This window comes from Sorex fumeus, unplaced genomic scaffold (assembly GCF_029834395.1).
Source record: "Sorex fumeus unplaced genomic scaffold, SorFum_2.1 ptg000086l, whole genome shotgun sequence".
NCBI classification, from domain to species: Eukaryota; Metazoa; Chordata; class Mammalia; order Eulipotyphla; family Soricidae; genus Sorex; species Sorex fumeus.
Genome location: NW_026606143.1, coordinates 12,790,911 through 12,797,840, shown reverse-complemented (window position 1 = coordinate 12,797,840; position 6,930 = coordinate 12,790,911). Strand labels below are relative to the sequence as shown.

Below are 6,930 nucleotides of genomic sequence, written 5' to 3'. Positions count from 1 at the left end.
GGGGGAGGAGAAGGAGCCAGTCCTTCTCCTCCCCTATCCCGTGAGGCCTGGCATGTGTTGACACTGTTGGCTTGTACCTGCATTTTTCATTGAGTTCTGGAAGATAGTGGCTGCCGGGCCTCCTTGGAAACAGGAGAGATGGCACCAACTCCCATCTGGGTGGCCCTGAGAAGGTAGCCTAATGCAAAGTCCGGAGACATTTCTGCCAAGAGCCACTCAGTTCCAAGATTCGTTTGTATGTCTCTCGAATTTATTTTTATTTTATTTTATGTTTCATATATTTATTAATCATTGTAAACTCCAACATTATACATCAACACATATTCTCACATTTAGAAGGAAAGTATTTTCTATTTCAGTGTAAAATTGTGCAATGGCTTCTGGAAGTCCTTCATTTCAAGCAGCTTTAAGTGAAACATTTTGTTTAGAAGTCTGAACCTTCTTTATTCAGTTTACTGTAATCAATATTCACTGCAAAAAAACTTGTATTGATTATATGGACCCAGTTTGTTCCAGGGCTCTGGGTTATTCTTTCTGTTCCAATTGACATATGGATTGAACAAGGCTAGGCAGGTGACATACAGTGCTGCACCAGTACCTCCAGCTCCAATAAAGATGAAGAAGGGAATCAAGCTCGGATGATTCTTAACCTGGCTGAAAATCATGTGCAACATAGTTGTGCAGAGGCCTCAAACTGGATCAGAGGAGAAGGGAAAATGGGCAAGATCTGGGCTAAGTATGCTCTGTTCAATTTTTAGAATAATAATATTTACAGAAAATCCACGAGGAAAGATAGAGTTCCCATATAACTTCTGTCTCAATATAAACATAGTCTCCACCACTACCAAAGTGGCACATTTGTTAAATTAAGGAACCTAAACTGACATATAATTATGTCTCTACATCCATAGTTCATGTATCGGTTCACCCTTGGTGATGCACATTCTATAGATGTAAAAAAATATTTATTTGATCACGTGAATGTACCCATTATAGTATTTTACAAAATTATTTACAGTGGCCTAAATATCTTCTGATTTCTATTTACCGTTCCCTCTTCCTTACAGCTGACATTTTCACTGTTTCCATAGTTTAGCCTTTTTGGGATAGGGATCAATCCCTGGCACCTCAAAAAAGAAAGAAAGAGAGAGAGAGAGAGAGAGAAAGAAAGAAAGAAAGAAAGAAAGAAAGAAAGAAAGAAAGAAAGAAGGAGAAGGAGGAAAGGAGGAGAAGGAGGAGGAGAAGAAGAAGAAGAAGAAGAAGAAGAAGAAGAAGAAGAAGAAGAAGAAGAAGAAGAAGAAGAAGAAGAAGAAGAAGAAAGGAAGGAAGGAAGGAAGGAAGGAAGGAAGGAAGGAAGGAAGGAATCACGATCACCATCATCCTGTTGTTGATCGATTGCCTTGAGCAGGCACCAGTAATGTCTCCTTCTTCCCAGCCCTGAGATTTTAAAAGATCCATATTCAATGTTCTTTCAGGGTTAGGAGAATGAGACCCATCATTGTTACTGGTATTTGGCATATTGAGTATGACACGGGAAGTTTGCCAGACTCTGCCGTGCTGGTAGGATACTTTTGGTAGCCTGCCAGGTTCTCCAAAGAAAAAATGAGATAATAAGATGTCATGCAGCTACGAATGCGGACGCATGCTTCCGGGAGCTGGGTTTTATAGTCTCTGCATCTTGGCCATTGATGGGACCAACCTGGTGCTGGGGGCAGCTGGTGGGTGTGATGCCTACCTACTGGAAGATGGAGGATCTGGATAGAGAAGGCCCAGTCCCAATCCAAGCAGGCTTGGAGATCTCAGACCCGGGACCCGCATGCCTGGGTTTCTCTGCCAGTTCCCCCATGCATGAGGCTTGTCCGGACTTGTGGAGAGTGGTCTCAGCATGGCTGTGGCTGGTTCTGGAGGTCTTCGGCTGCTGGGGCTCTGCTGGGGGGAAGAGGGAAACTCAACCCGCCTCCCTCCAAGGGACCCTGGTGAGGACAGCCAGGTGCGGGGGCAGGAGACTCTGAAAGAAAGAAAGACAAAAATAAATAAAAGAAAACGTTTGACACACTCCATTCTCTAGTAACCTGCATCCCAGCTTGTGGTATGTAATTTCTCTACTTTATGGGTCTCTATTTTCTCTCTCTTTTTCTCTCTTTCACTATTTACTACATATAAATAAAGCGGCTATAAACACTTGTGAAAGATTTAGTGTAGACATACATTTTCAACTCATTTGGTTAAGTTTCAAGGAGCATGATTATTGAATCATGTGGTCATACTGTGTTTAATTTTGTAAAATACCACCAACTGGTCTTCCAAAATAACTACAGCTATTTTTCATTCCTACCAGCAATAAATGAGTGTTACTATTGATTAGCATCCTTAGTAGCAGAAGTGGGAAATATTTATTCTTCCAATATCCATTTAGTTATTTACATAATTTGTGAGTTAAAAAATGATTGACTGAAGTGATAGTAAAATGGGTAAGGAGTTTGCCTAGCACACATCTGGCCTGGGTTCCATCCACAGCAGCCCATATGTTCCCTTGATCCCCATCAGGTGTGATGCCCAAGCTAAGAGACAGAAGTAAGCCCTGAGCACAGTGGGTGTGGCTCCCAAATACCCACAAAATATCAACCAAAAATTATGATACACTTGGGGCCTGGAGTGATAGTACAGTGGGGAGGGTGTTTGCCTTGCACGCGTTCAACCCAGGTTCAATTCCCAGCATCCCATATGGTCCCCTGAGCACCGCCTAGAGCAATTCTTGAGTGCAAAGCCAGGAGGAACTCCTGTGCATTGCCGGGTGTGACCCAAAAAGCAAAAAAAAAATTATGATACACTTAATATAAATTTGTGTTGCTATGAAAAAAGGTGACAGAGTCTCCTGCCCCTACACCTGGCTATTCTCACTGGGGCCCCTTGGAGGGGGGCGGGTTGAGTTTCCCTCCCCACACCCCCGAGCAGAGCCCCAGCAGCTGAGGACCTCCGGAGCCAGCCACAGCCATGCTGGGATCACTCTCCACACGTCCGGACAAGCCTCATGAATGAAAGAACTGGCAGAGGAACCCAGGCATGCGGGTCCCGGGCCTCAGATCTCCAAACCTGCTCGTATTGGGACTGGGCCTTCTCCACCCAGACCCCCCATCTTCCAGTAGGTAGGCATCACACCCACCAGCTGCCACCAGCGCCATGTTGGTCCCATCAATGGCCAAGATGCAGAGACTATAAAACCCAGCTCCTGGTAGCACACGGCCACAAATGCGGCCACGCAACATCTTATTATTTCATTTTTCCTTTGGAGAACCTGGCAGGCTACCAAAAGTATCCTGCCCGCATGGCAGAGTCTGGCAAACTTCCCGTGTCATACTCAATATGCCAAATACCAATAACAATGATGAGTCTCATTCTCTTAACCCTGAAAGAGCATTGAAATGTCTCTTTTAAAATCTCAGGGCTAGGAAGAAGGAGACGTTACTGGTGCCTTCTCGAGGCAATCGATGAACAACAGGATGATCATGATCGTGATGAGAAAAGGTCCTGAATCTCCTGCCCCCACGCCAGGCTGTTTTTACAGGGATCCCTCAAAGGGGGGAAGCTTGAGTTTCCCTCCCACCCCAAACTGAACCCCAGCAGCCGAAAACCTCCAGAACCCAGCCACAACCTTAGATTAGCCTCACACATGAAGGAACCGACTGAGGAACCCAGGTATGCGGGACCCATGGCTGAGATCTCCAAGTCTGCTCAGATCGGGACTGGGCCTCCTCCACCCAAATCTCCCATTTTCCAATAGGTAGGCAGTCACACCCACAAACTGCCCCCGGCGCCATGCAATCTCATCAACGGCCAAGATCCAGAGACTATAAAACAAAACTCCTGGAAGGTTATAGTCTAGCCCACTGATGTACCCAAAGCAGCACACATGTGTTTGGTTTTAACATACTTGCTTGTATTTTCTTATATACCGGCTTAACCTCCATCCCTCTTGGAGATCCCGGCAAGCTACCAAGAGTATCCCGCCCACATGGCAGAGCCTGGAAAGCTACCCGTGGTGTAATCGATATGCCAAAAACAGTAACAATAACGGGCCTCATTCCCCTGACCCTGAAAGAGCCTCCTCCAATATGGCAGCGTTGGGAAGGACAAGAAAGAAGAGGCTGCTAAAATCTCAGGAATTGAGACATTACTGGTGCCAGCTCAAGCAAATCGATGAAAAACGGGATGACCATGATACAGTGATATAGTGATGAAACAAACTCCAAGGTTGACTGGATTTTGAGCCTAGCCTGCAGCCTGTGTTCATCAAGCCTGCTTTACAACAGTTGGTGTTAGCACTGTTTCCAATTTTTACCATTCTAATGGGTGTGTAGTGGGTTCAAATTCATTTTTTATCATTTGATTTTTAACTAATTATTTTATATATCTAGGTACTGTTACAATGCTGATAATGGCAATGCATACATTAATAATACATAATGCATATATGCATACATTGTTACTAAGCCACATCCACCACTAGTATGTTTGTCCCACCATCACTATCTCTATGTCCCTACCCAATCCTCCACCAAATCCAGTTCACCTTAAATTATAAGTAAGCCAGATAACTTTTACTAAAGCAGAACTGATACACAAATGAAATCAAGCATAAGTGAGAAGAAAATTCTTTTAGATCTCAAGAGCAACATCACTTAAAGAATTGAGTTTACCAAATTTTTATGAAATATTCTCTTGGAAGCATACTGGATTCAGGAAACTGGTAAAAATAAAATTAGCTCTAGTGCTCACGGAATATTTATGAGATAAGTTGTAATTTATTCCTCTAAGTAATTACCACACAGTTTGTAAAGGTCTACACGATCAGAACAGAATCACCAATTTCCTTTATCTCTCCACTTTTATTGACTGTTTTCCTTATTTCAGTAATGGTACCACAATCTATCTACATTATCTGACCAAATTCTAGAAGTCATCACTGATTATTTTTTATCCATCATGAATTCATTATAGTCATTCAAAGTTTAGCAGCTGAGGGATCAAGAGAGCATACTGGTTAAGATGCTTGCTTTTTTTCATGAAGCAGGCTAGGGTTTGACACCCCCCCACCCCCGCCCTGCCCAGCACCATCTATGGGCCTCCGAATATCACCATTCCTGAGTACTGCCATGTGTGAACCCAAACACAATGCCAAATTTTAACAACTGATGGGCACAGATATGGTGGGAAAAAATTAAAGTCATCCCTACTTTGCCCTCACTGAATTTCAGAGATAGTGAATTCATTAGCAGAATAAATGGTTGATTTCCCCCTTTCAGCTGTCAGCCCCAAATAGCAGCAGAGGTCAAACTTTTCTTAAATTTTATTGAATCACCGTGAGATAGTTACAAGATTTCGTGTTTGGGTTACAATCACACAATGCTCAAACACACATCGCTCCACCCGTGCACATTCCCCACCACCAATATCCCCAGTATACCCCCCCCCATTTCCCACCCTCCCACTGCTTCCATAGCAGACAATATTCCCCATACTCTCTCTCTCCATTTTGGGGCATTATGTTTTGCAATACAGATACTGAGAGGTTATCATGTTTGGTTCATAATCTACTTTCAGCTACTGATATTATTAAAAATAATAATAAAAATAGCATTGTAGAACGGGCTGGAGAGATAGCACAGCGGGTAGGGCGTTTGCCTTGCAAGCGGCCAACATAGCCAACCTGAGTTCAATTCCTCTGCCCCTCTCAGAGAGCCCGGCAAGCTACTTAGAGTATTTTGCACGCACGGCAACCCTGGCAAGCTACCCGTGACGTATTTGATATGCCAAACACAGTAACAATTGTCACAAAGGAGACAATACCAGGCCGCTCGAGCAAATCAATGAACAATGGGAGGACAGTGACAGTGATGAATTTCAGGAGCGTTTTGTCTATTTCTTTGAAAAATGCCATGAGTATCCTGATAGGGACCAAATTAAATGTGTATAGTGCTTTGGACAGTATTGCCATTTTGACCATGTTAATCCTCCCTATCCATGAGCAGGGATGTATCTCTATTCATTAGTAGCCTCTTTTATTTCTTGAAGCAGTATTTTGTAATTTTCCTTGTAGAGGTCCTTCACCTCTTTGGTTAAGCTGATTCCGAGGTACTTGATTTTCTGAGATACTATTGTGAACGGGATTGTTTTTTAATGTCTCTTTCTTTTCTTTCATTATTTTTTTATAAGAAAGCCATGGACTTTTGGGTGTTGATTTTGTAGCTTGCCACTTTACTAAACCGTTTCTTTTCTGTAGAGTCTTTAGGGTTTTCTAAGTATAGTATCATATCACCTGCAAATAGTGATAGCCTGACCTCTTCCTTTCCTATATGTATGCCCTTGATATCTTTTTCTTGCCTAACAGCTATGCCCAGGACGTCCAGTACTATACTGAATAGGAGTAGTGAAAGTGGGCAACCTTGTCTTGTGCCTGATCTTAGAGGGAAGGCTTTTAGTTTTTCCCCATTGAGAATGATACTTGCTGTGGGCTTGTGGTAGATGGCTTTGACTATATTGAGGAAAGTTCCTTCAATGCCCATTTTCCTGAGGGCTTTCATCATAAACAGGTGCTGGATCTTTTCAAATGCTTTCTCTGAGTCTATTGATATAATCATATGGTTTTTGTTATTTCTTTTATTGATATGATGAATTATGTTGATTGACTTGCGAATGTCAAACTATCCTTGCATCCCTGGGATGACTCCTTCTTGGTCATGGTGCATGATATTTTGATGAGTCTTTGGATTCTATTTGCTAATGTTTTGTTGAGGATATTTGCATCTGTGTTCATCAGGGATATCTGCCTGTAATTCTCTTTCTTTGTGGTATCTCTGTCAGATTTTGGTATCAGGGTGATATTTGCTTCATAGAAACTGTTCAGAAGTGTTTCTGATACTTTAATTTCCT

The 6,930-nt window shown here is 42.8% G+C and overlaps 1 pseudogene; it reads right to left on the bottom strand.

Moving 5' to 3' along the window:
- Nucleotides 1-424: 424 nt before the first annotated feature.
- On the bottom strand, nt 425-674 carry LOC130039412 (cytochrome c oxidase subunit NDUFA4-like; annotated as a pseudogene).
- Nucleotides 675-6,930: the final 6,256 nt, after the last annotated feature.